General features: G+C 42.6%; 1 protein-coding gene across 9 annotated transcripts in view; it reads left to right on the forward strand.

Annotated features, from left to right (window-relative positions):
* Positions 1 to 24,547, forward strand: part of AGPAT3 (1-acylglycerol-3-phosphate O-acyltransferase 3) — a 152,258-nt gene that overhangs the window by 15,609 nt on the left and 112,102 nt on the right. The window contains exon 1 of one of the 9 annotated variants that reach the window (XM_049874981.1): positions 6,233 to 6,370. The exons of the other annotated variants lie outside the window; for them this stretch is intronic. The gene's annotated coding sequence lies outside the window, so the exon portion shown is untranslated. Of the gene's footprint in view, positions 1 to 6,232; positions 6,371 to 24,547 lie in introns of those variants that run through there. 9 annotated transcript variants of the gene reach the window in all.

Genomic DNA, 24,547 nt, shown 5'->3' on the forward strand with positions numbered 1-24,547 from the left:
CTCGGTTTCTGAGTGTATTCACGGGTGGAACTTTAAAAAGGGACATATTGATTGCCGTTGGTAAGGAAGCTCTGCTGCGTGTAAGAGCTGTTTTTTTTTTTCCTGTGACTGGGATGTGGCCCTTCTGGGCCAGGCAAAGCCTCTGGCTCCTGTGCCCCCGCCCCCCACTAGCTCTTGATCCACTGCAAGTGCTCAGAGGCCCCCTGGGACTGACACTAGTCACCGCCCCCCCCGCCCCCGCCCCAGCAGTGCTTTTGGGAATCTCAGGGCAGTGGAGCATGTCTGGGGACAAACAGACCTGTCCCCTGCTGGCTCTGGGACCCCAGGCTCCCCAGGCCGACTCTGCCCCAGGGGGTGTTTGACCTTATCTTAGGCCATACAGCATCTTCTTGGATACCCCAGAATGGCCATCAGAGCTCCTGGGCTGGGTCCTGTGTCCAACCCCTGCTCCCCTCCTCCTGTTTCTTCTCTTACCCCTCCTCCCCCTTCATCTTCCTTCCCTTCCCTTCCCCTTCCCCTCTCTTCTGCCCTCACGCCTTTCTGTATCATTGTGGTGGGTTAACTACTTTTGTGTGTGGCCTTCTTAGCCATGGACTTGTGACTCTCACCCAGGCGATTGTGTGATAGGGTAACCGTGGCCTACCAAGGAGATTGGTCAGTTTTGCCTGAAAAGTGAGCCAGTTCCAGAGTAGAGAGCCCACCACCACCACCAAAGAAGGAGAGACCTGCAGGAGATGCCGAAGTAGGCTTCCCGGCCCACGGAGTGGGAAAGCTGAGTGTCTTTGGGCAGAGACTGAGGGTCAGGGAGAAGTCTACACCTGATCCATGAATTTGGGACTTGCCAGCCTCCAAAACCTCATGAGCCATTTCATTTATATGGTCTGTGAGTTCTGTGTGTTGCAAGAAATTAGGGAACTCAAAGACTGGAGGGAGAGTACTGAGGGGAGAGGGAGTAGTTGATGTTAGAGACGATGGAGTAGGACAGCAGCTTGGAGAAGTTGGACATTGGGGACATATTTAACCTCTGCCTGATGGGAACCGGCTTTGTGCTGGTGGTTAACACACTTAGCTGCTAACTGAGGTTGATGGTTCAAGTCTACCCAGAGGTACCTCGGAAGAAAGGCCTGGTGATCCACTTCCAAAACATCAGCCGTTGAAAACCCTGTGGAGCACAGCTCTGCTGCGACACATGTGGGGCTGCCGGGAATCGGGGCCGACTTGGTGGTAACTGGTCTAGTATTCTTTCTGTGCGTCCCCTTTGTTCTTGTCCCTGCTCTCTGAAATTTCCCAGTGGAAGCATGTTACTTTTATTTCCCTCCTGCCCTCCGTCTCCCTCGTGTGAACGCATGGTCGTTGCGCTGCCGTGGGCCCTTCCCTGTCACGCCCCTCCTGCTGTCTGGCCAGGTCGTTGCGCTGCCGTGGGCCCTTCCCTGTCACGCCCCTCCTGGGCTGGCAGCGGACGGGCTGAGCTGGGAGGGTCTGGTGCTGGCCACGGGCAGACCTCTGAAGTTCCAGCCTCGGTGTGGGGCACACCGCGTCGGCACCCCAGAGTGAAGATCTGTTTGTTGCGGTGTTTGTTTCCATCCCTGCAGGCTGCCTTCTCCCCATGACCTTTTGTCCTTCAGAGTTAACACTGACACCTATTTATTTTTTATTGTAAAAATACATGTAACGCAGCATTTGCCAATTCACCATTTTGATACCTTACCTTGTGTTTTCTTCAAAACTGTGGCATTCACCCCTCTTCCCCACAACACACACAGACTTGTTGTTAATAGAAGCCTGGCTTCAGCTCAGCCCGGTGAGACATGGGTGCTGGGATGCAGTCGGACTGTCGGTTCTGGCCCAGGTTCTACCCTGGCCGGGAGGTGGGCTGCTAGATGGACCATCAGCAGAAGATGTTAGAGCTCAGCACTTGCCTGCTCTGCGTGACTGTTCAAGCAGTTCACGAAGCTGCTGTGGTATTTGTCCCTTCCATGAAGCAGCGTGCAGGGCCAAGGCCACCCGGTGCGTGGGGACCCCAGCTCCGTCGGGGACCAAGAGAGCAAGCAGCTCCCAGCTGCCTGGAGTAAGAGTCTTTATCTACAGCCTGTAAAAAAAAAATATTATTTACTTTTTAGAGCAGTTTTAGGTGTACAGGAAAATTGCACAAAGTTCAGGGTCCCATATGACCCCCCCCCCACATAGTTTTTCTGCTCTTAACATCTTTACCTTCCAGTAGTACATTTTTCACAACTGATGAGTACATACTGATATATTACTACTGAGTCCTATGGGCTCTGACAAGTGCACAATGTCCTGTGGCCACTGTTACAGTGTCGTGCCGAACAGCTTCACGTCCGAAAATGTCCCGTACCTACCCTCCTCTCAATTCACCACTCAAGATGTAAAGATTAGGTTTTCCATTTCCCGTGCCTCTAGTTGGTCTCTGGAGTCTTAACCACAGATGGTTAAGTGCTCCACTGCTCACCCAAAGGTTGGAGGTTCGAGTCCACCCAGAGGCGTGTCAGAGGAAAGGCCTGGTGATCTACTTCTGAGAACTCAGCTGTTGAAAACCTGTGGAGCACAGCTCTGCTCTGACACACGTGGGGTCGCCGTGAGTCAGAATCGACTCAGCAGCAACTGGGTTTTTGGTTTAGTTGGCCTTTAATTCTTGGATAAATATCTTTCAATTATTTAAAAAAATTTTTTTCTACTTACGATTGCCAATTTCTTACATCAGCTGTTTTGGGGAAGATGCAAACTAGAAGCCACAACTAAGTATTCGCTGTGTGGTAGCTCCGAGTGCCACCACCTCAGGACGCCCAGCGTTCTCTGCCTGTGCGCCCTCCTCCTGGCTTTGCCCCGCACCGTGGGGGTGCTCCCACGGGGCAGACGGCACACTGTTGGGCCCTCCGGGGTGAAAGGCACCCTGGCCTATATGCTCTTCTTTAGACGCAGAGGGGACACTCCCAACCTGGCGTCAGCGGGCAAGATGTGCCCGGGAGCAGTCCCTCCTTGTCTGAGGCCCTTTATCACAAAGCGCAGGCCGTGCGGGACCACAGCTGTGGCTCTGGGTGACATCTGTACCATGTTACTCCCCGGCTCTTGCGGGCCTCAGACCTGCAGCTGGGGCCCTGGCTAGACATGGCAGGCAGCAGGTCATCTGCCTCAGGATTTGTCTGGTTTAAGTCCCTTACACGTCCGCAACCGCAGGCACCTTTTAGTTTTGGTGAATAATGTCACACACCGGCTTTGGTTACTTTGTTTCCAAGAGTGTTTAGCTTACATTTTGCTGGTTTAAACATTGATACTGTCTGTGAATCTACCGAAACCCATGTAACCCGACCCTGTAAAAGGGTGCATTCTGTGGTATGTGAATTGTGTCTCCATAAAGCTGTTATAAGAAATTAATTCTGGTTAAATGAGAGTAGCACGGTAATGTTTTTTAAAAACACCAGTATTCGTAAACAACCTAAGCAGGACTGTGTTTATCGCGTTGTTGAATATTTTCCTGTGTGTTTAGCGCCATACTAGGCGCTGTTCAAATTCAAGTTTTATCAATCAGCTTTTCAGTGAGTGAGGACTCAGTGCTTATTAGATGCCAGGCACTGGGCTAGTGCTTTGTTCTGAGCCATCTTGGTACTCAGGGAGAATTCCCTGAGCAGCACAGTGTCTGAGAATATGGTCAGGCCAGCACCGGCACCGTCACAAGACCTTGAGTAACATGGCCAAGTGCTGAGCGAGGGACAGAATCCAAGGCCCCCTGAGGATGGGCAGTGTTATCGGGTGACACCAAGGGAGGTTGATCCAGGTAGGAAGAAGTTGGGGTGCACTGGAATGTCCCGAGTTGTCACCCTGAATCTCTCCCCTTCTAGGTCAGGAGCACCTCAGGGTAGGAATCCCCCCTCTCCCAAGCCTCTACCTCCAGTCCAGGCCCAGCCTCCTCCTTCCACAGATGCTCATGGAATATGCAGTGGGCATTTATGGAACAGGAGTCCCTGGGTGGTGGAAACAGTTAACACGCTTGGCTACTAACCAAAAGGTTGGCAGGTCGAGTCGACCCAGAGGTGACTTGGAAGAAAGGCCAGGGAATCTCGTTGGCAGTTAGTCACTGAAAACCTTGTGGAGCACAGTTTTCACTCTGGCACACATGGGGTCACCCTAAGTTGGAGTTGACTCAATGGCAACTTTTTTTTTTTTTTTTGATTCATGGAACAGCCAGCGGGTAAAAGTGCGTAGGGTTTGACAGGTGGAGGGGATCTTGGCTCAGAGGACCTAGTGGGCATGTTGTTTCCAGGAAGCCTGAGGAGCTGGCCTGAAATACAGAAGGGGCGCCGGGAAGCCGGGCAGTGGTGCGGTGGAAGTGATGTTTGAGGAAGAACAAAGTTGTAAAGAGGACGGGGTGAGGAAGTCACTGTGCCAATACAGGTGTGACGTTTGCCCAGGCAGGTAGATGTTGGATGGAAGGAAATGGAGAGGAGCAAACATGTTAAGGAAGAGCTGACAGGACTGGGAGCTGCTTTGTCAGGAGAGTTACTAACATCAGCCTCAGCTCCCAGAGCACAGTAAATGAAGCTCTTGCAGTCTTCAGGAAATATCTGAATGGAGGAACCCACTAAACGAGGCCACTATAAAACATCCGCATCAGCCTAGAATCTAGGACGTTCTACAGATAACCGGCCTGGTTTCTTCAAAAGGTCCTTATTTAAAAAAAAAAAAAAAGGGTGCGTGTGGGGTACTTTTCTAGATCAGAGGTCAGCAGATGAGCAGACAGCCGCCTGCGGGCCAAATCTGATCCACCATCTGTGTTTGGAAATAAAGATTTATTGGAAAGCAGCCACTCCCAATTGTTTGACTGTCATCTGCAGCTGCTTTTAAGCTACGGCAACAGAGCTGAGCAGTTGCCACAGACTGTATGACCTGCAGAACCTAAGATATCTGCTGTCTGCCCTTTAGGAAGTGGTTAAGCGCTCGGCTGCTAACCGAAAGGTTGGCGGTTCAAACCCACCAAGCCACTCTGTGGGAGAAAGATGTGGCAGTCAGCTTCTATAAAGACTGCAGCCTTGGAAACCCTATGGGGCAGTTCTACTCTGTCCTTTTGGGTCACTAGGAGTCAGAATTGACTCGGCATCGGTGGGTTGGGTTTGGCTTTGGCCCTTTACTGAAAAGTTGCCAACATTTGCTGTAGATTAAAAGATCCTAAAGACACAACCACCAAATGCAACCTGTGAACCTCGATTAGGTCTGGTTTGAGAAACCAACTAGGTACGCAGCTTCGGGACCATTGGGGGAATTTGAATGTAGATTGGATATTAGATCAGGGAGAATATTAACAATATTAGGGAGTTATTGTTAATTTTCATAATGTGATGATTTTATTGTGGTTATGTAGAATGACTTTATTCATAGGAGACATACTAATATATTTAGAAATGAAGTACTATGGTTCAGGAATGTACTCGATAAAATATGCATAGATAAAAGAATATTTGGCAAAATGTTAGTAATTTTCAGTCTTGGTAGCAGTACACAGATTTTCATTATACTCTTATTTCCACTTTTCTGTCCAACATGTTCAGTGAAAAAGTTGAGGAAAACTTAATGGTTTTTCCTTGAACAGTTAAGGCTTTAATCCACTTAGAGTCGATTTTGTGTGTGTAAGGTCATGTTTTGTTAAACGTGTTCCTCTTGCTGTTGGTGGCGGTTGCCACTGAATCAGCTCTGACTTGTGGTGACCTTATAAAAGCACACAACGTTGTCCAGTCCCGCGCCATCCTCACAACTGTCGGCGTGTTTCGGCCCTTTGCTGCGGCTGTGTGTCAGTCCATCTCAGTGAAGGTTTCCCTCATTTTCACTGACCCTCTGCTTGGGGTCTTTTTCTAGCAGCTGGTCTTCCCTGTTGATACATGTCCAAAGTAAGTGACCTGAAGTTCCCCATCCTCACTTCTAGGAAACATCCTGGTTGCGTTTCTCCCAAGACCAATTTGTTCCTTCTTCAGGCAGTCCACGGTATTCCTGATACTTCATATTTTTGATGCTGTTGTAACTAATATTTAATTAAGTTTTTCTACCTGTTTGTTGCTGATACGTAAGAATATTGATTGATTTTACTGATTATTTAGCTACCTTGCTAAACTTTTTAATGATTTATCTATAGGTTATTTCGGATTGTTTTATTTAGTTTTTAAACTTTTGAGATTTTTCTAAGCACACATTCATATCATCTGTGAATAATGACAATTTTTTTTTTCTTTTTTAGATTTTAATTTCTTTTTCTTACCTTACTGTGATGGCTAGCATTTCCAGTACCCCGTTGAGTAGAAGTAGTGATCAAGGCATCCTTGTGTTCCTGATCAAGAAGAAAGCTTCCATTGTTTCACCATTAAGGGTAACGTTTGTTGCAGGTTTTGTCTTATTTATTAGATATTCTTTACCAGGTTAAGGAACTTTATTCTATTTCTTATTTGCCAGGCCTTTGTTTTTTGTTTCATAATCATGAAACCAATGTTGCCCGTCAGCCTGATTGTGTGGTTTTCCTTTTTTGGTCTGTTAATATAAATTTGTTAGTGTTCAGATATCCTTGCATTCCCAGCTTAGCCATGATCCTTTATACGAGTTCCCAGATTCAGTTACTTCATATTTTCTTTAGCCTTCTGGTATCTGTGCTCATGACTGACATAATTTCTACCTATCCTTTTTCATACTTTTGTTTGTCAGGCTTCGGCAAAATGTATTGGGTAGGGGTGGATTTTTTTCCCCCCTTCTCTGAAAGAGTTTGCGAAATATTTGGGATGATTATACCTTGAATGTTGGCTCTCACTGACGAAGCATTCTATACTTGGGTGACTTTTTTTCTTGTCAGTGGTGGGCATTTGACTTCTGCCTCAATTTTTTAATGATTATAGTATTCTTTGGGTTTTTTCTTTCTTCTCAAGTATATTTTTGAAATTTTTGTCTAGGAATTTGTCCTTTCATCTACATTTTCAAGTTTATTGCTATAAAGGCATTAATAATATCCTCATCATAAAAATTCCGTGGCATTTGTTTATGTCCCTTGTTATGGATTGAGTTGTATCCCCCCAAAATATGCGTTGTAGATCCTAACCCCTATATCTGTGGTTATAATACCATTTAGGAAACCCTGGTGACATAGTGATTAAGCGCTGTGGCTGCTAACTAAAAGGTTGGTAGTTCGAATCCACCAGGCGCTCCTTGGAAACCTTGTGGGGCAGTTCTCCTCTGTCCTGTAGGGTCCCTATGAGTCAGAATCAACTTGATGGTAGTGGGTTAATACCGTTTGGGAATGGTTGTCTTTGTTATGTTAATGAGATGGGATTGTCTTGAGTCAGTCTGTTTTTTTTTTTTTTTAATAACTTTTATTAAGCTTCAAGTGAACGTTTACAAATCCAATCAGTCTGTCACATATAAGTTTACATACATCTCACTCCCTACTCCCACTTGCTCTCCCCCTCTTGAGTCAGCCCTTTCAGTCTCTCCTTTCTTGACAATTTTGCCGGCTTGAGTCAGTCTGTTTTGAGGTATAAAAGAAATTAAACAATAAGCAAGTGAGCAGAGATGAGGGGAGATGCCAAGCCATATGAAGATCGCCTAGGAGCAGAAGCTCAGAAGACAAGTACCTTCCCCTAGAGCTGACAGACATATACTTTCCCCTAGAGCCAACACCCTGAATTCAGACTTCTAGCCTCCTAAACTGAGAAAGGAAACCCTGGTGGAGTAGTGGTTAAGTGCTATGGCTGCTAACCAAAAGGTTGGCAGTTTGAATCTGCCAGGTGCTCCTTGGAAACTCTATGGGGCAGTTCTACTCTGTCCTATAGGCTCGCTATGAGTCGGAATCGACTCGATGGCACTGGGTTTGGTTTTTTTGGAAACTGAGAAAATAAATTTCTGTTTATTAAAGTCACTCGTGGTATTTCTGTTATAGCAGCACTAGACAACTAGACATCCCCTTTTTTTCCATGACCTTATTTGTGTCTTCTCTCTTTTCTTCTTGCTCTGTCCCCCCAAAACTCTGTCACTTCTACTGATCCTTTCAAAGAGCCAGTTTTCTGGATTTTTGTATGTTTTCTATTTAATTATTTTTTTAATTGTGCTTTAGGTGCAAATTTACAGCTCACTTTAGTTTCTCATACAAAAATTTATGTACATATTGTTATGTGACCCTAGTTGCAATCCCTATAATGTGACAGCACATTCCCCCTCTCCACCCCAGGTTTCCCATGACCATTCGACCAGCTCCTGTCCCTTTCTGCCTTCTCATCCTGCCTCTGGACAGGAGCTGCCCCTTGAGTCTCATGTATCTACTTGAACTAAGAAGCATACTCTTCACGAGTATTACTTTATGTTTTATAGTCTAGTCCAATCTTTGTCTGAAGAGCTGGACTTGGGAATGATTTTAGTTCTGGGTTAACAGAGAGTCTGGGGGCAGTGTTTTCTGGGGTTCTAGTCTCAGTCAGACCATTAAGTCTGGCCTTTTTATTAGAATTTGAATTCTGCACTCCACTTTTCTCCCGCTCTGTCAGGGACTCTCTGTTGTGTTCTCTGTCAGGGCGGTCATTGGCGGTAGCTGGTCACCACGTAGTCCTTCTGGTCTGAGGCTGAGGGAGCCTCTGGTTTATGTGGCTGTTCTGTCTCTTGGGCTAACATTTTTCTTGTGTCTTTGGTGTTCTTCATTCTTCCTTGCTCCAGGTGGGTTGGGACCAATTGATGCATCTTAGATGGCTGCTGGCTAGCTTTTAAGACCCCAGACGCCACTCACCAAAGTGGGATGCAGAACATTTTCTGAATAACCTTTGTTATGCCAGGTGACCTAGATGTCCCCTGAAACCATGGTCCCCAGAACCCCGCCCCTGCTACTCTGTCCCTCGAAGTGTGTGTTTGTATTCAGGGAACTTCTTAGCTTTTGGTTTAGTCCAGTTGTGCTGACTTCCCCTGGATTGTGTGTTGTCCTTCCTTTCACATAAGATAATTCTTGTCTACTATCTAGTTAGTGAATACCCCTCTCCTTCCCTCCCCACCCTCGTAACCATCATAGAGTGTTTGTGGTACGTTTAAACCTCTTCTTGAGTTCTTATAATAGTGGTCTCATATAATATTTGTCCTTTTGAAACTGACTAATTTCACTCAGCATAATGCCTTCCTGATTCATGCCTGTGATGAGATGTTTCTCAGATTCATCAGCGTTCTTTATCATTGCATAGTGTTCCATTGTGTGAATATACCACAATTTATTTATCCATTCATCCGTTGATGGGCACCTTGGTTGTTTCCACCTTTTTGCTGTTGTGAACAGTGCTGCAGTGAACATAGGTGTGCATATATCTGTTCGTGTGATAGATCTTATTTCTCTAGGGCATATTCTGAGGAGTGGGATTGCTGAATCAAATGGTAGTTCTATTTCTAGCTTTTTAAGGAAGCACTAAATTGATTTCCAAAGTGATTGCACCATTTAACATTCCCATCAGCAATGTCTAAGTGTTCCAGTCTCTCTACAGCCTCTCCAACATTTATAATTTTGTGTTTTTGGGATTAATGCCAGCCTTGTTGGAGTGAGATGAAATCTCATTGTAGTTTTGATTTGCATTTCTCTAATGACTAATGATTGTGAGCATTTCCTCATGTATCTGTTAGCTACCTGAATGTCTTCTTTTAGTGAAGTGCCTGTTCATATCCTTTGCCCATTTTTTAATTGGGTTATTTGTCTTTTTGTTGTTGAGGTATCTTGTAGATTTTAGAGCTTAGACGCTGATCAGATTTGTCATAGCCAAATTTTTTCCCCAGTCTGTAGGTTGTCTTTTTACCCTTTTGGTGAAGTCTTTGCTTGAGCAGGAGTGTTTGATTTTAGGAGCTCCCAGTTACGTAGTTTCTCTTCTGGTGTTTGCGTATTGTTAGTTATGTTTTGTAGTCTGTTTATGGCATGTATTAGGGCTTCTAGCATTGTCCCTATTTTTTCTTCCATGATCTTTATCGTTTTATGTTTATATTTAGGTCTTTGATCCATTTTGGGTTAGTTTTTGTGCATGGTGTGAGGTATGGGTCTAGTTTCATTTTTTTCTTTTTTTAGCAGATGGATATCCAGTTATGCCAGCACCATATGTTAAAGAGACCATCTTTTCCCCATTTAACAGACTTTGGGCCTTTGTCAAATATCAGCTCCTCACAGGTGGATGAATTTACATCTGGATTCTCAATTCTGTTCCTTTGGTCTGTGTATCTGTTGTTGTACCAGTACCAGGCTGTTTTGACTGCTGCGGCAGAATAATAGGTTCTAAAATCAGGTAGTGTGAGGCCTCCCGTTTCATTCTTCTTCGTCATCTTTTTTTTTTTTTTAACTGAACTTTAGATGAAGGTTTACAGAACAAACCAGTTTCTCATCAAACGGTTAGTACACACGTTGTTCTGTGACATTGGTTAACAACCCCACAACATGTCAGCACTCTCCCTTCTCAACTTTGGGTTCCTTATTACCAGCTTTCCTGTTCCCTCCTGCCTTCTAGTCCCTGCCTCAGGGCTCGTGTGCTCCTTTAGTCTTGTTTTGTTCCGTGGGTGTGTTCAATCTTAAGCTGGAGGGTGAACCTCAGGAGTGATCTCATTACTGAGCTGAGAGGTGTCCGGGGGCCATACTCTCAGGGTTTCTTCAGTCTCCGTCAGGCCAGCAAGTCTGGTCTTTCTTTTAGAGTTAGAATTTTGTTCTACATTTTTCTCCAGCTGTGTCCGGTACCCTCTATTGTGATCCCTCCACTTCGTCCTTCATCAGTAATGCTTTACTTATCCGGGGCCTCTTCCCTTTCCATACGTAGTTAGTGATTTGTTTCTCCGTCTCATTAAAAAACGGCGTTGGAATTTGGATCAGGATTGCGTTGTATCTGTGGATCGCTTTGGGTAGAATTGACATTTTCACAATGTTGAGTCTTTCTGTCCATGAGCAAGGTATGTTTTTCCACTTCTGTAGGTCTCCCTTGGTTTCTTGCAGTGGTGTCTTACAGTTTTCTTTGTATATGTCTTTTAGGTCTCTGGTTAGATTTATTCCTAAGTATTTTATCTTCTTGGAGGCTATTGTAAATGGTATTGATTTGGTGATTTCCTCTTTGAGGTTCTCCTTGTTGGTGTAGAGGAATCCAACTGATTGTTGTATGTTTATCTTATATCCAGAAAAGTTGCTGAAATCTTCTATTAGTTCCAGTAGTTTTCTTGTGGATTCTTTGAGGTTTTCTGTGTATAAGATCATATCATCTGCAACTAGGGATACTTTTAATTCTTCCTTACCAATTTGGATGCTCTTTATTTCTTTTTCTAGCCTAATTGCTCTGGCTAGGACCTCCAGCTCAATGTTGAATAAGAGCAGTGATAAAGGGCATTCTTGTGTAGTTTCTGTTCTCAAAGGAATGCTTTCAGACTCTCTCCATTTAGAATGATGTTGGCTGTTGGCTTTGTATAAATGCCCTTTATTGTGCTCAGAAATTTCCCTTCTGTTCCTATTTTGCTGAGAGTTTTTATCATGAATGGGTGTTGGACTTTGTCAAATGCCTTTTCTGCATCAATTGATAAGATCATGTGGTTCCTTTGTTTTATCTATGTGATGGATTACATTGATTGCTTTTCTAAAGTTGAACCATCGTTGCATACCTGGCATGAATCTAACTTGGTCATGGTGAATTATTTTTTTGATACATTGTTGAAGTCTGTTGGCTAGGATTTTTTTTTAGATAATTTTTTTTGTGTTTTAAGTGAAAGTTTACAAATCAAGTCAGTCTGTCACATATAAGCTTATATAAAAAGAATTTTTTTTTAGATAATTTTTTTTGTGTTTTAAGTGAAAGTTTACAAATCAAGTCAGTCTGTCACATATAAGCTTATATACACCTTACTATATACTCCCATTTATTCTCCCCCTAATGAGTCAGCCCACTCCCTTCTTCCAGTCTCTCCTTTTGTGACCGTTTTGCCAGTTTCTAACCCTCTCCACCCTCCCATTTCCCCTCCAGACAGGAGATGCCAATACAGTCTCAAGTGTCCACCTGATACAAGTAGCTCACTCTTCATCAGCATCTCTCTCCAACCCATTGTCCAGTCCCTTCCATGTCTGATGAGTAGTCTTCGGGAATGGTTCCTGTCCTAGGCCAACAGAAGGTTTGGGGACCATGACCGCCAGGATTCCTCTAGTCTCAGTCAGACCATTAAGTCTGGTCTTTTTGTGAGAATTTGGGGTCTGCATCCCACTGTTCTCCTGTTCCCTTAGGAGTTCTCTGTTGTGTTCCCTGTCAGGGCAATCATCGGTTGTGGCCGGGCACCATCTAGTTCTTCTGGTCTCAGGATGATGTAAGTCTCTAGTTCATGTGGCCCTTTCTGTCTTGGGCTCATAGTTATCTGTGACCTTGGTGTTCTTCATTCCCCTTTGATCCAGATGGGTTGAGACCAATTGATGCATCTTAGGTGGCCGCTTGTTAACATTTAAGACCCCAGACGCCACACTTCAAAGTGGGATGCAGAATATTTTCATGATAGAGTTTATTATGCCAATTGACTTAGAAGTCCCCTTCAGTGTTGGCTAGAATTTTGTTGCGGATTTTTGCCTCTATGTTCGTGAGGGATATTGGTCTGTAATTTTCTTTCTTTCTTTTTTTTTTTTTGTGGTGTTTTTACCTGATTTTGGTATCAGGGTTATGTTGGCTTCATAGACCGAGTTTGGGAGTATTCTATCCTTTGAAATACCTTTAGTAGTAGTGGTGTTAACTCTTTTCTGAAAGTTTGGTAGAATTTTCCACTGAAGCCATCAGGATTTTTTATTGTTGTTGGGAGTTTTAAAAAATTATCTCTTTAATCTCTTCTTTTGTTATAGGTTTATTTAGCTCTTCTACCTCTGTGTTAGTTTAGGTAGGTAGTGTGTTTCTAGAAATTTGTCCCTTTCATCTAGGATTTCAAATTTGTTGGAGCACAATTTTCCATAGTATTCTGTTATGATTCTTTTAATTTCATTTGGATCTGTCATGATATTGGCCATATCATTTCCTATTCGGGTTATTTACTTCCTCTCCTGTTTTTCTTTTCTCAGTTTGGCCAATGGTTTATTGATGTTATTGATCTTTTCCAAGAACCAGTTTTTGGTCTTGTTAACTCTTTCAGTTGTTTTCCGATTCTCTATTTCATTTATTTCTGCTCTAATTTTTGTGGTTTCCTGTCTTCTGGTGCCTGAGGGCTTCTTTTGCTGTGCTCTTTCTATTTGTTTGAGTTGTAGGGTTAAGTTTTGATTTTGGCGCTTTCTTCTTTTTGGAGATGTGCTTTTATTGCTGTAAGTTGACCACTGAGTGCTGCTTTTACTGTGTCCCAAAGGCCCTAGGAAGATGTGTTCTCATTCTCATTTGATTCTGTGAATTTCTTTATTCCATCTTTAATTTCTTCTGTAACCCAGTAGTTTTTGAGCAAGGTATTGTTCAATTTCCATTTTTTTTCCTTGCTTTTTCTGTTATTGATTTCTACTTTTATGGCTTTTTGGTCAGAAAAGATGCTTCGTAATATTTTAGTGTTTTGGATTCTGTTAAGACTTGCTTTGTAGCCTAATATGTAGTCTATTCTGGAGAATGTTCCATGCGTGTTGGAAAAGAAAGTACACTTGGCTATTGTTGGGTGGAGTGTTCTGTATATGTCTATGAGATCAAGTTGTTTGATTGTGGCACTTAGATCTTCTGTGTCTTTATTGAGCTTCTTTCTGGATGTCCTGTCCTTCATCAGAAGTGGCGTGTTGAAGTCTCTTACTATTATTGTGGAGTTTCTATTTCTCTTTTCAATGTCGTTAGAGTTTGTTTTATGTATTTTGGAGCCTTGGTGGGTAAATAAATATTTCTTGTGATTATGTCCTTCTGATGTATTGACCCTTTAATCATTGTATAGTGTCCTTCCTTATCCTTTGTGGTAGACTTTGCTTTAAAGTCTGCATTGTCAGAGATTAATATTGCCACTTCTGCTCTTTTTTGGTAGTTGTTTGCTTGCTATATTCTATCCTTTGAGCTTTAGTTTGTTTGTGTCTTTGAGTCTAACACATGTCTCTTGTAGGCAACGTATGGACAGATCATGCTTTTTAATCCATTCTGGCATTCTCTGTCTCTTTGTTGGTGCATTTATGCCATTTACATTCAGTGTAATTATTGATAGGTATGAGTTTTTTTTTTTTTTTTGAGTTTAGTGCTGTCATTTTGATGTATTTTTTTGTGTGTTATTGAGGTTTTTTGTTCATTTAATTTTCTGTGCTGAGTGTCTTCTTTTTCATCGTTGTTGATTTTGTATTTGCCGAGTCTTTATGTTTTTCTTCTTCTTTTTTTTTTGATGTGTAGGATTGTTAGTTTCCTTTGTGGCTACCTTAATATTTACCTCTATTTTTCTAAGTTTAAACCGATCTTTTATTTCTTGATATTGCCTTGACTTCCTCTCATATTCTTCTCATTTGACTACATTGTTTAGTCCCTCTTTTTTGCTTTAATGTTGTCATCTTTTACCTATTGATGTCTCTGTTTCCCTATTTTCAGTGTTTTAGCTTTGATTTATTTTTGTGACTTCCCTATCTGGGTTGTTATCTGGTTGTTCTTTCCTGCGTTCTAGTCTTGGGTTGTTATCCGATATTACTGCTTTTCTAACCAGAGGACTCCGTTTAGTATTTCTTATAATTTTGATTTGGTTTTTACAAATTACCTAAACTTCTCTTTATCTGGAAAGGTCCCAGTTTCGCCATCATATTGAAGAGACAGTTTTGCTGGATATACAATTCCTGGTTGGCAATTTTTTTCCTTCAAGGCTTTATGTATGTCATCCCGTTGCCTTCTGGCCTGTGTGGTTTCTGCTGAGTAGTCAGAGCTTAGTCTTATTGACTCTCCTTTGTAGATGACTTTTCATTTATGCCTAGCTGCTCTTAAAATTCTTTCTTTATCTTTGGTTTTAGCAAGTTTGATTATAATATGCTTGGTGACTTTCTTTTGGGATCTACCCTGTATAAGATTTGGTGAACTTCTTGAACAGATATCTTCTCATCTTTCATGCTGTCAGGGAAGTTTTTTGCCAGCAAATCTTCATCAGTTCTCTCTGCGTTTTCTGTTATCCCATCCTGTTCTGGTACTCTAATCACCCGTAGTTTATTCCTCTTGACGGAGTCCCACAAGATTATTAGGGTGTCTTCATTTTTTAAGAATTCTTTTGTCTGATTTTTCTCAAATAAATTGATGCCAAGTGCTTTATCTTCAGTCTCACTAATTCTGACTTCGATTGCCTCAGTTTTCTGCTCTTATGACTTCCTATTGAGCTGTCTAATTCTGAAATTTTACTGTTAGTCTTCTGAATTTTTGTTTGTTGTCTCTCTATGGATTCTTGCAGTCTGTTAAATTTGTCGTTATGCTCTTGTATAACCTTCTTAAGTTCCTCCGTTGCTTTGTCTGTGTGTTCTTTGGCTTGGCTGCGTTTTGCCATCTCCCTTCTGATCTCTTGAAAAGTTATGTATATTAGTCTTTTGAATTCTACTTCTGATAATTCCAAGACCTTAACTTCCTCCAGGAGGTTTCTTGGTTCTTTGCTTTGGTTGCTTGCTGAAGCCATCATGGTCTGCCTCTTTATGTGATTTGATATCGACTGTTGTCTCCAAGCCATCAATAAGTTATTGCATTTATTTACTTTATATTTGCTTACTGTGTCCTAGCATCTTGTTTTGGTATGCCCACATTGGCTGGTCATGTGAGCTGCTTTTGATTATTGGTGTCTTTGAAGCTCTTACGTCCTGTGACCAGGTGGTTAGAGCTGTCACTAGGCATGTGAGTCCAGGAGTCTGCTTTTCTTGCATGGATTCCAGGTCATTGGTCACTGATTGTGTGGTGCAGGCTCTCACCTACAGTCCTACATTGGCAGGGGTGATTGGAGTAGGCATAGGTATTTGGCTGCTGTAGGGGTCATGTGCTAAGCAAGACAGAGGGCTGATGGCTGCCTGAGTGCCTGGGTGGAAGGCACGTAGGTGGGTGGATTTTGCAGCTGGACTTTGGGCAGCCAGTGCTGTTGGCTGTAAGGACTGCGAGGCATCACTTTTTCTCAGACCCCTGTCACAGTTGGCTCAGTGGAGTGAGTAGAGCCACCAGTCCTCAGGCCCCTGATGTGGGTAAGTGAGGACCCTGCTTAAACGGCAGGATAGTGTCAGATGTCACGAATCTGCCACCCCCCCTTAGTTGTTGCAGTTGAAAATAGGCTTCAGATATCTACCCTGTTGTACAGTGCTAATGAGGGCCTATGCTGTAGAAATGGGCCACAGATATCTATGTAGGGGTGAAAGGCATTCAGAGTCTGTGGACCCCTTATACCTGTGCCTAGGCAAAGGGTCTGTGCCTGCCCTGAGTTCCTGGCTTAGGTAGGGGAGCTGGCAGATGATTTTTCCTGTTTGTTAATTTGTTCCCTCTCCAAAGCCGGGTGAATGGCTCAGGACATGTGACGAGTCCTACTTCCTGCTCAGGGGGCACAGCAATCACTGAAGCAAGCCCGGGACCCAGAGCAGAGCAGGGAGGGGCAGATAAATGGGAGAGAGGTACTTCTCAAAGGGGCGAAGGGTTGTTTTGATCCAGCGTGGTAGGTTAGACACTTGTACTTAACTTTTGCCGATTTGGCAGTGCTTCTCTGTGGTTCCGGAGGCTTGGTTTCTCCCAATGTGGAAGACACATCCTGAGTGCCACTGCTTGCCTCAGCCCATATGTGCCAGCCGATCCAGCCTGCAGGGTGCTGGCCAGGTCAGGTGTGGCAAATCCTTGCTGTTTCTGAACTGTCACTCCCTCCCCCTGCCACTCAGTCCAACTCCTCAACTTTGTCTTTGATGTTCAGGGTTCCTAGATTCTCATATATGATCATTTCACTTGTTTTTTTTGGTCTTTGTTGTAAGAAGGACCACAGGAAGCATCTGACTATGCCAACTTCCTTCCTTTTAAATTTGTTGTTTTTCTAACTTTGTAGAATATGTTTTAGGTCTTTAGCCTTAAATAATTTTTTTTAAATATTCACTTAAGACTATACATAACGTTCACTTTGAGAACTGCTTTCACTGTAGCCCATAAGTTGTGATATGAAATATTTTTGTTACTGTTCTGTTCAATATATTTTCTAACTTCCATTTAATTTCTTTGTTACTGGTCATTTGCATGTCTTAATTTCTAAACATAGGGGATTTTTGTAAGTATCTTTTTGTTACTTGTTTAAGTGCAAGTGGCTTCGAGTCAAAGAATAAGTTCAGATTCACCTCTGCCTTTTGAAATTTGTTGGAACTTGCTTTATGGCCCAGCATATGGCCTGAGAACACTCTTCACTCTGTTAACTCCTCTCCCAGTTAATGTGTTGTTGTGCATTTAATTCCTTTTTTTTTTTTTTTAACTTCACAAGACATTATTATATTATTATTATTATTATAGTTTACAGTTAATGTTTCAGATTTCACATATATTTGGCTTTCTCTTTGCCCTTTATTTTCTTTTGCATCTCTGACTTTCCATCCAGGATCACATTTTTCTGCTGAAAGTGCACATACATTGTTGTTGTGTGCTGTCAAGTTGATTCTGACTCTCAGCAACCCTGTATGACAGGGTAGAAATGCCACACAGGGTTTCGTAGGCCGAAATCTTTGTGGGAGCAGATCACCAGGTCTTTCTTCCCTTGGAGCCGCTGGTGGGTTCAAACCTTAGACCTGTCGGTTGGCGGCTGAGAACTTAACCATTGTTCCTCCAGGGCTTCTTGTACATACATTAGAAGGAATTCCCTTCAGTCAGGTTCTGCTTGTGGCAAACTCTCCTCCCTTTTTTGGTCTGAAAGTGTGTTTAGTTTTCCCTGCATCTTCAGAGATACTTTTGCTGGTTATTGAATTCTAGGTTAGTGGTTATATTTTTGAGCACATTGGTGATATCTTCCACTGGCCTTTACCATCCTTGGTGTGTTAAGAAGTCATTGTCAGACTCTCTTCTTTGAAGAAAACCTGCCTTTTTTCTCTGGCTGCTTTTGAGATCGTTCTGTTGTTGGTAGATTGCAGTTACCATGTATCTATGCAGAGATTTCTTTTCTTTCTTTTTTCAATCCTGCTCAAGTTCCTTAGGCTTTTTGAATGCCTGGATTCATGTCTTTCATCAGTTTTGGAGAATTTAAGTACTATCTTGTCACATATTGCCTCTGCAACATTCTCTCTCTTCTCTCCCCCGGAACTTCTATTATATGTATGTTAGACCTCACTAGTCCCATATCTCTTACCCTCTTTTCATGTTTTCCTTCCCTCTGTCTGCTGCAGTCTGAATACTTTTTTCTGACTTGTCATAGGGTTTACTGATGGCCTATTCAACCTTAAGCCCTGTGCAACCTCTTCATTTAATAAATAAAAAATCACCACTGGGTGATGGAAATGGTTTGTGCTGGACTACCAGCAGCACTGTGGAAGAAAAAAAGGCCTGGCTATCTGCTTCTGTAAAGATTACAGCCAAGAAAACCATAGAGAGCAGTTCTACTCTGTAACACGTAGGATTCCCGTGAGTTGGAATCAACTTGATGGCAATCTTTTTTTTTTTTTTTTCCAGTGTATCCATTGATTTTTAAATTTCATTTATTTTATTTTTCATTCTTAAAAGCTCTTTTTTTTTTTTTTTATTCGCTAGGTCATTCTATGATCCCTGGAGGGACAGTGGTTAAGCGCTTGACTACAAACTAAAAGGTCATTGGTTTGAACCCACTAGCCGCTCCGTGGGAGAAAGACATGGCAGTCTGCTTCTGTAAGGATTAAATAACAAACCTGTTGTTATCGAGTCAATTCCAACTCATAGCAACCCCATAGGACAGAGTAGAACTGCTGCATAGAGTTTCCAAGGAGTGGCTGGTGGATTCAAACTGCCAGCCTTTTGGTTAGCAGCCAAGCTCTTAATTACTATGCCACCAGGGCTCAGCCTAGGAAACCCCATGGGGCAGTTCTGCTCTGTCCTATAGGGTTGCTATGAGTCAAAATTGACTCAACAAGAGTGGGTTTTTTTAGGTTATTTTATAGTTCCCGACTCCATGTAGGTAACCTCAAGATTTTCTTTTGATCCTTTAGACCTAGAAGAGTTCCAATATGTGAAAACTTTGCGATTGTGTTTCTACTGGCTCTTGTTCTTGGTTTCATTGTGTTTGGTTAGTTTTTGCTGTCCTCTCTTTGCAACATCCTTTGTGGGAATTCCTTGACGCCTGGGATGAAGGCTCATTACTCCAGTGATAGTATGTGTTTTCTCCTGCCAGGCTCCTAGGGAGCTGTCAGTGTTCGATAATTTTAAACTAAATTCGTAGATTTTTTTTTTTTTTAAGTCCCTTAAGTGATGTGAATTTCAGCTGTAAACGCATATGAGAGTTGTCTTCTGTTCTCATGGGTTTCCCCCCTCCCCTTCTGTGGTGCTTAATGCCAGGGTCATTTATCTTTGCAGTCTTTTTTGTAGTGGGAAGGCAAGGTGTATATTTCTCTTAGTTTTCCTTTGTCCTGGGAACTCTAGCTTTATGGGAAGAGTGTTTACTGTTGGACTCAGCACCTTAGGAGTGGAGGTGAGGGGTGACTGTATTTGTTTCCTGGGGCTTCCACACATGGGGTGGTTTAAAAACAGAAATTTATTCTCCCACAGTTTTTGGAGGCCAGAAGTCCAAAATCAGGGTGTCAGCCATGATGATTCCTTCTGAGGGAGGATCTGTTCCATGTCTGTCTCCCAGCTTCTGATAGCTCCAAGCATTCCTTGGCTTGTAGGTCTGTCACTCCAATCTCTGCCTCCATCTTTGCATGGCTGTCTTCCCTCCGTGTGTGTCTGTGTCTGTTCTCTTTATAAGATCACTGTTCAGGTTACATTAGCCCTGCAACCCCCTCACACTCTAGTATAACCTTCTCAACTAATTACATCTGCAAGGACCCTATTTCCAAATAAGATTATATTCACAGGGACTGGGGTTTTGGTGGTGCGTTGGTTAAGAGCTTGGCTGCTACCCAAAAGGTCAGCAGTTCGAATCCACCAGCCGCTCCTTGGAAACCCTATAAGGCAGTTCTGCTCGGTCCTGTAAGGTAGCTATGAGTCAGAACTGACTCAACGACAATGGGTTTGGTACAGGTTTGTGGGCTAGGACTTGAACTTTTGGGGGATACAAGTCAACCCATAACTGTGGCTTTTTAATTTCTTGCTATCTTGTCAGCTCTTTGATGTTTTTGGAATATGATTTGTATATTTTCAACGAGCGTTTATAGTTGTCTTCAGCAGGAGGATCGTTCTGAATAAACTGGGTCACCATATTTCTAAAAAGAAAACTTCTGTAGAGTTACTCCTAAAAAGAAACATTGAACTCTCATGTAAATTGAGTCAATTAAAATGCACTATTTAGAGGAAACCCTTTGGAAAATGCCCTTGTGATGTGGCTACCTTGTAATTTATTGATCTAAGTTGAGATCTTTGTGTATTGAATTTCCTTACAAGGGTTAAGTAAGGGTTTTAGCTTCATAGTAAAAATCTAAGCCCTCCCTGTTCCTCCTACCCTCAAGTAATTTTTCCACTTCTGAATGTATTGCATTTAATGTTCGAAACATCCTTCAATTTTTTTTTTTATGCTTGTAAGTGGATCTTGTTACCCCACATAAATCATTAAGCCCCTTGAGGGTAGGGGCAGTAATAATAAATGTTGATGTATGTCACGGGGCCTAACGTGGTGATAATTGTCATACCTGCTGTTTATTAAGCCTGCTGTGTGTGAGGGTCAGGCTGGTGCCTGTCACAGCATTGCAGGGGAATGTTGGTCTTCCTAACCTTCACATGGGGATCTGAGGCTCAGAGACCTTACACACCTTCACAGGTCACATGCTGGAGAATGGTAGAGCCTGGATTTGAACCCAGCTCCAACTTGGTCCAATTCAGTAGTCTAGTAAGTACTTGTTAATTTTATTAATTTTGTTCCCAGGTCAGGCTATTTCTAGCTATATGTATATATGTATACGTACATGTAAGTATACGTACATACCCCTTGCTGTCGAGTCAGTTCTGACTCATAACGACCCTGTGTGAGTATATAACCAAAAAAACCTAAACCCAGTGCCATCGAGTCGATTCTGACTCATAGCGACCCTATAGGACAGAGTAGAACTGCCCCTTTGAGTTTCCAAGGAACGCCTGGCGGATTCGAACTGCCGACCCTTTGGTTAGCAGCCGTAGCACTTAACCACTACACCACCAGGGTTTCCGTGTAAGTATGTAGGTATGTATATAAAAACCAAACCCATTGCTGTCGAGTTGATTCCAACTCATAGCGACTCTATAGGACAGAGTAGAACTGCCCCACTGAGTTTCCAAGGAGTGGCTGGTGGATTCAGACGGCTGACCTGTCGGTTAGCAGCCATAGCTCTTAACCACTATGCCACCAGGATTTCCATATCTATATATATGTAAGTATGTGTACAGCTGATGTCGCAGGACCAGACAGCGTTTCGTTCTGTTGTGCATAGGGTTGCTGTGAGTCGGAACTGACTTGACAGCACCTAACAACGCCGATATATATAAGTATATATCGATGGCAACAGGTTATACATATAAATGTATGTATTTATGTATGTGTGTGTTTTTTTGTGCACTAGGTGAAAGTTTACGGAGCAAGTTAGATTCCCATTCGATAGTTTGTACACAAAGTGTTTCATGGCCTCGGTTTCATTCCCCACTGCGTGCCAGCACTTTCCCTGTTTCTGCCCTGGGTTCCCCATTTTCTTTTGTCCTGCTTTTCTACTCCTTCTTGCCTTCTCATCTTTGCTTTTGGGCAAATATTGCTCTTTTGATTTCATACAACTGATTGTTCTAAGGAGCACTTTCCTTTCAGGTGTTACTGTTTATTTTATTGGTTTGTCTATTGTTTTGACTGGAAGGTGGTCTCTGGGAATGGCTTCAGTTCCAGGTCAGAGGGGTGTCTTTGGCCATAGTCTCGGGGGTTCCTCCAGTCTCTGTCAGACCAGTAAGTCTGGTCTTTTTTTGTGAATTTGATTTTTTTTTTCCCCCTACATTTTTCTCCTGCTCTTTCTGGGACCCTGTGTTGTATTCCCAGTCGGAGCGGTCAGTGATGGTAGCCAGACTCCACATAGTTCTTCAGTTCTTGGGGTGTGTAGGTTGTGGCCTGTTAGTCCTTTGGGCTAATCGCTCCCTTGAGTCTTTGGTTTTCTTCACTCTCCGTTGCTCCAGATGGGAAGAGACCAGTAGTTATATCTTAGATGGCCGCTCACAAGCTTTTAAGACCCCACACTACTCACCAAATAGGATGTAGAAGATTATCTTTATGAACTATGTTGTGCCCACTGACTCATCTAGCTATATTTTTGTTTTTGTAATCTACACAAATTGGAAAAAAAAAAAAGGCTTGAATTTTTAATAACAGCTTTATTGTGGTATATTTCACATACCATGAATTTACCTTTCTAAAGTATATACATCAGTTGGTTTTAGTATATTCAGAGTTCTGCAGCCATCACCATTGTCTAATCCCAGAACATTTGCATCACCCCAGTAAGGAACCCTGTACCCATTAGCAGGAAGGAAGGGCTGACGATCTGCTTCTGAAAAATCAACCTTTGAAAACCGTATGGAGCACAGTTCTGCTCCGACCACGTGGGGTTGCCATGAGTCAGAAGCAGCTTGGCAGTAACTGGTATACCCATCGTTAGTCATTCCCAAACTCCCCCTCTTTCCCCAGCTGCTGGCAACCACTAACCTGCTTTCTGTCTCTATGGATTTGCCGCTTTTGAATTTTCATTTGAATGAAATCCTGTAATATGTGGTCTTTTGTGTCTGTGTTTTCAAGGTTCATCCACATTGTAACATGTACCTACTTCTTTCCTTTTTATTGCTAAATAATTTTTTGGATGTATATACCACATTTTGTTAGTTCATTCATCTGTCGATGGGCATTTGGGTTGTTTCCACTTTTTGGCTGTTGTGAATAATGTTACAAACATTCATGTATGTACAAGTTTTTGCATGGACACATGTCTTAAATTCTCTTGGGTAAATGCCTAGGGATGGAATTGCTGAGTCATATGGTGACTCTGTGTTTAACTTTCTGAGAAACTTCCAAACTGTTTTCCAGAGTCACTGTACCATTTTGTACTCCCACCAGCAATGTCTGAGGGTTTCAATTTCTCCACATCCTCGTCTACACTTGTTACTGTTTGCCTTCACACCCTAGTAAAAAAAAAAAAAAAAAACCCGTTGCTGTCGAGTTCATTCTGACTCATAGCGACCCTATAGAACAGAGTAGGACTGCCCCATATGGTTTCCAAGGAGCACCTGGTGCATTCAAACTGCCAATTTCTTGGTTAGCAGCCATAGCTCTTAACCACTATGCCACCAGGGTTTCCTCACACGCTAGTGGGTCATTTATATTGGGTCCTATGTAGTGGGTTATAGGAGTTATATATTCTGGATACAAGTTCCTTACCAGATATATGATTTTTAATAATTTCTCCCATTCTCTGGTTGTCTTTTCACTCTCTTGATAGTGTCCTTTGAAGCACGAAAAATTTTAATGTCCAATTTGTCTATTTTTCCTTTGGTTTGCTTGAGCTTTTGGTGTCCGATCTAAGAATCCATTGCCTAAACCAAGGTCACAGAGACTTAGTCTATGTTTTCTTCTAAGAGTTCTGTGGCTTAGCTCTTATATTTAAGTCTGTGATCCACTTTGAGTTACTTTTTATATATGGCGTGAGGTATAGGTCCCACTTTATTCTTTTGAATGTGGATATTCAGTTGTCCCAGCACCATTTGTTGAAAGACCTAATTTTTTTTAACTCCTCCTTTAGTGTGATCTTTAATTTAGCAACGTTTATAGTATAATGTTAGTATTACCAGTCAGAGGCTCATAGAAGTATCATTTTATCTGCTTAAGTAAGAGTATACCATTTATCTCCAGCCCACTCTTCAGGCAAAGATTAGACTGGACTATAAAACATGAAATAATACTTGTGAAGAGTGTGCTTCTTAGTTCAAATAGATACCCAAGACCAAATGGGCGGCTTCTGTTCAGAGGCAGGATGAGAAGGCAGGAAGGGACAGGAGCTGGTTGAATGGAAACCTGGGGTAGAAAGGAGGAGTGTGCTGTCACATTATAGGGATTGCAGCTAATGTCCCATAACAATATGTGTATAAATTTTTGTTCGAGAAATTAACTTGAGCTGTAAACTTTCACTTAAAGCACAATTTTAAAAAATATACCGGAAAAAAAAAAAAGAGCATACCATTCAGACATAATTGACTGAGTTATTCAGAGCTCTGGGAAGTCATTTTCCACTCTCCCCCACAAAAAAATCAAACCTGCAGCCATTGAGTCGATTTTGATTTATGGAGACTTCGTGTATTACAGAGTATATTACTGCTCCGTAGGGTTTTCATGGCTGTAATCTTTATGGAAGCAGAATGCCAGGCCTTTCTTCTGGGGCATCACGGGGTGGGTTAGAACCTCCAGTCTTTAGGTTTGTAGTGGAGTGCAAACCGTTTGCACCACACAGGGGCGTTTCCCACACCTCTTTCCTACA

The sequence above is a fragment of the Elephas maximus genome, chromosome 2 (genome assembly GCF_024166365.1).
Source record: "Elephas maximus indicus isolate mEleMax1 chromosome 2, mEleMax1 primary haplotype, whole genome shotgun sequence".
In the NCBI taxonomy this organism is placed as follows: Eukaryota; Metazoa; Chordata; class Mammalia; order Proboscidea; family Elephantidae; genus Elephas; species Elephas maximus.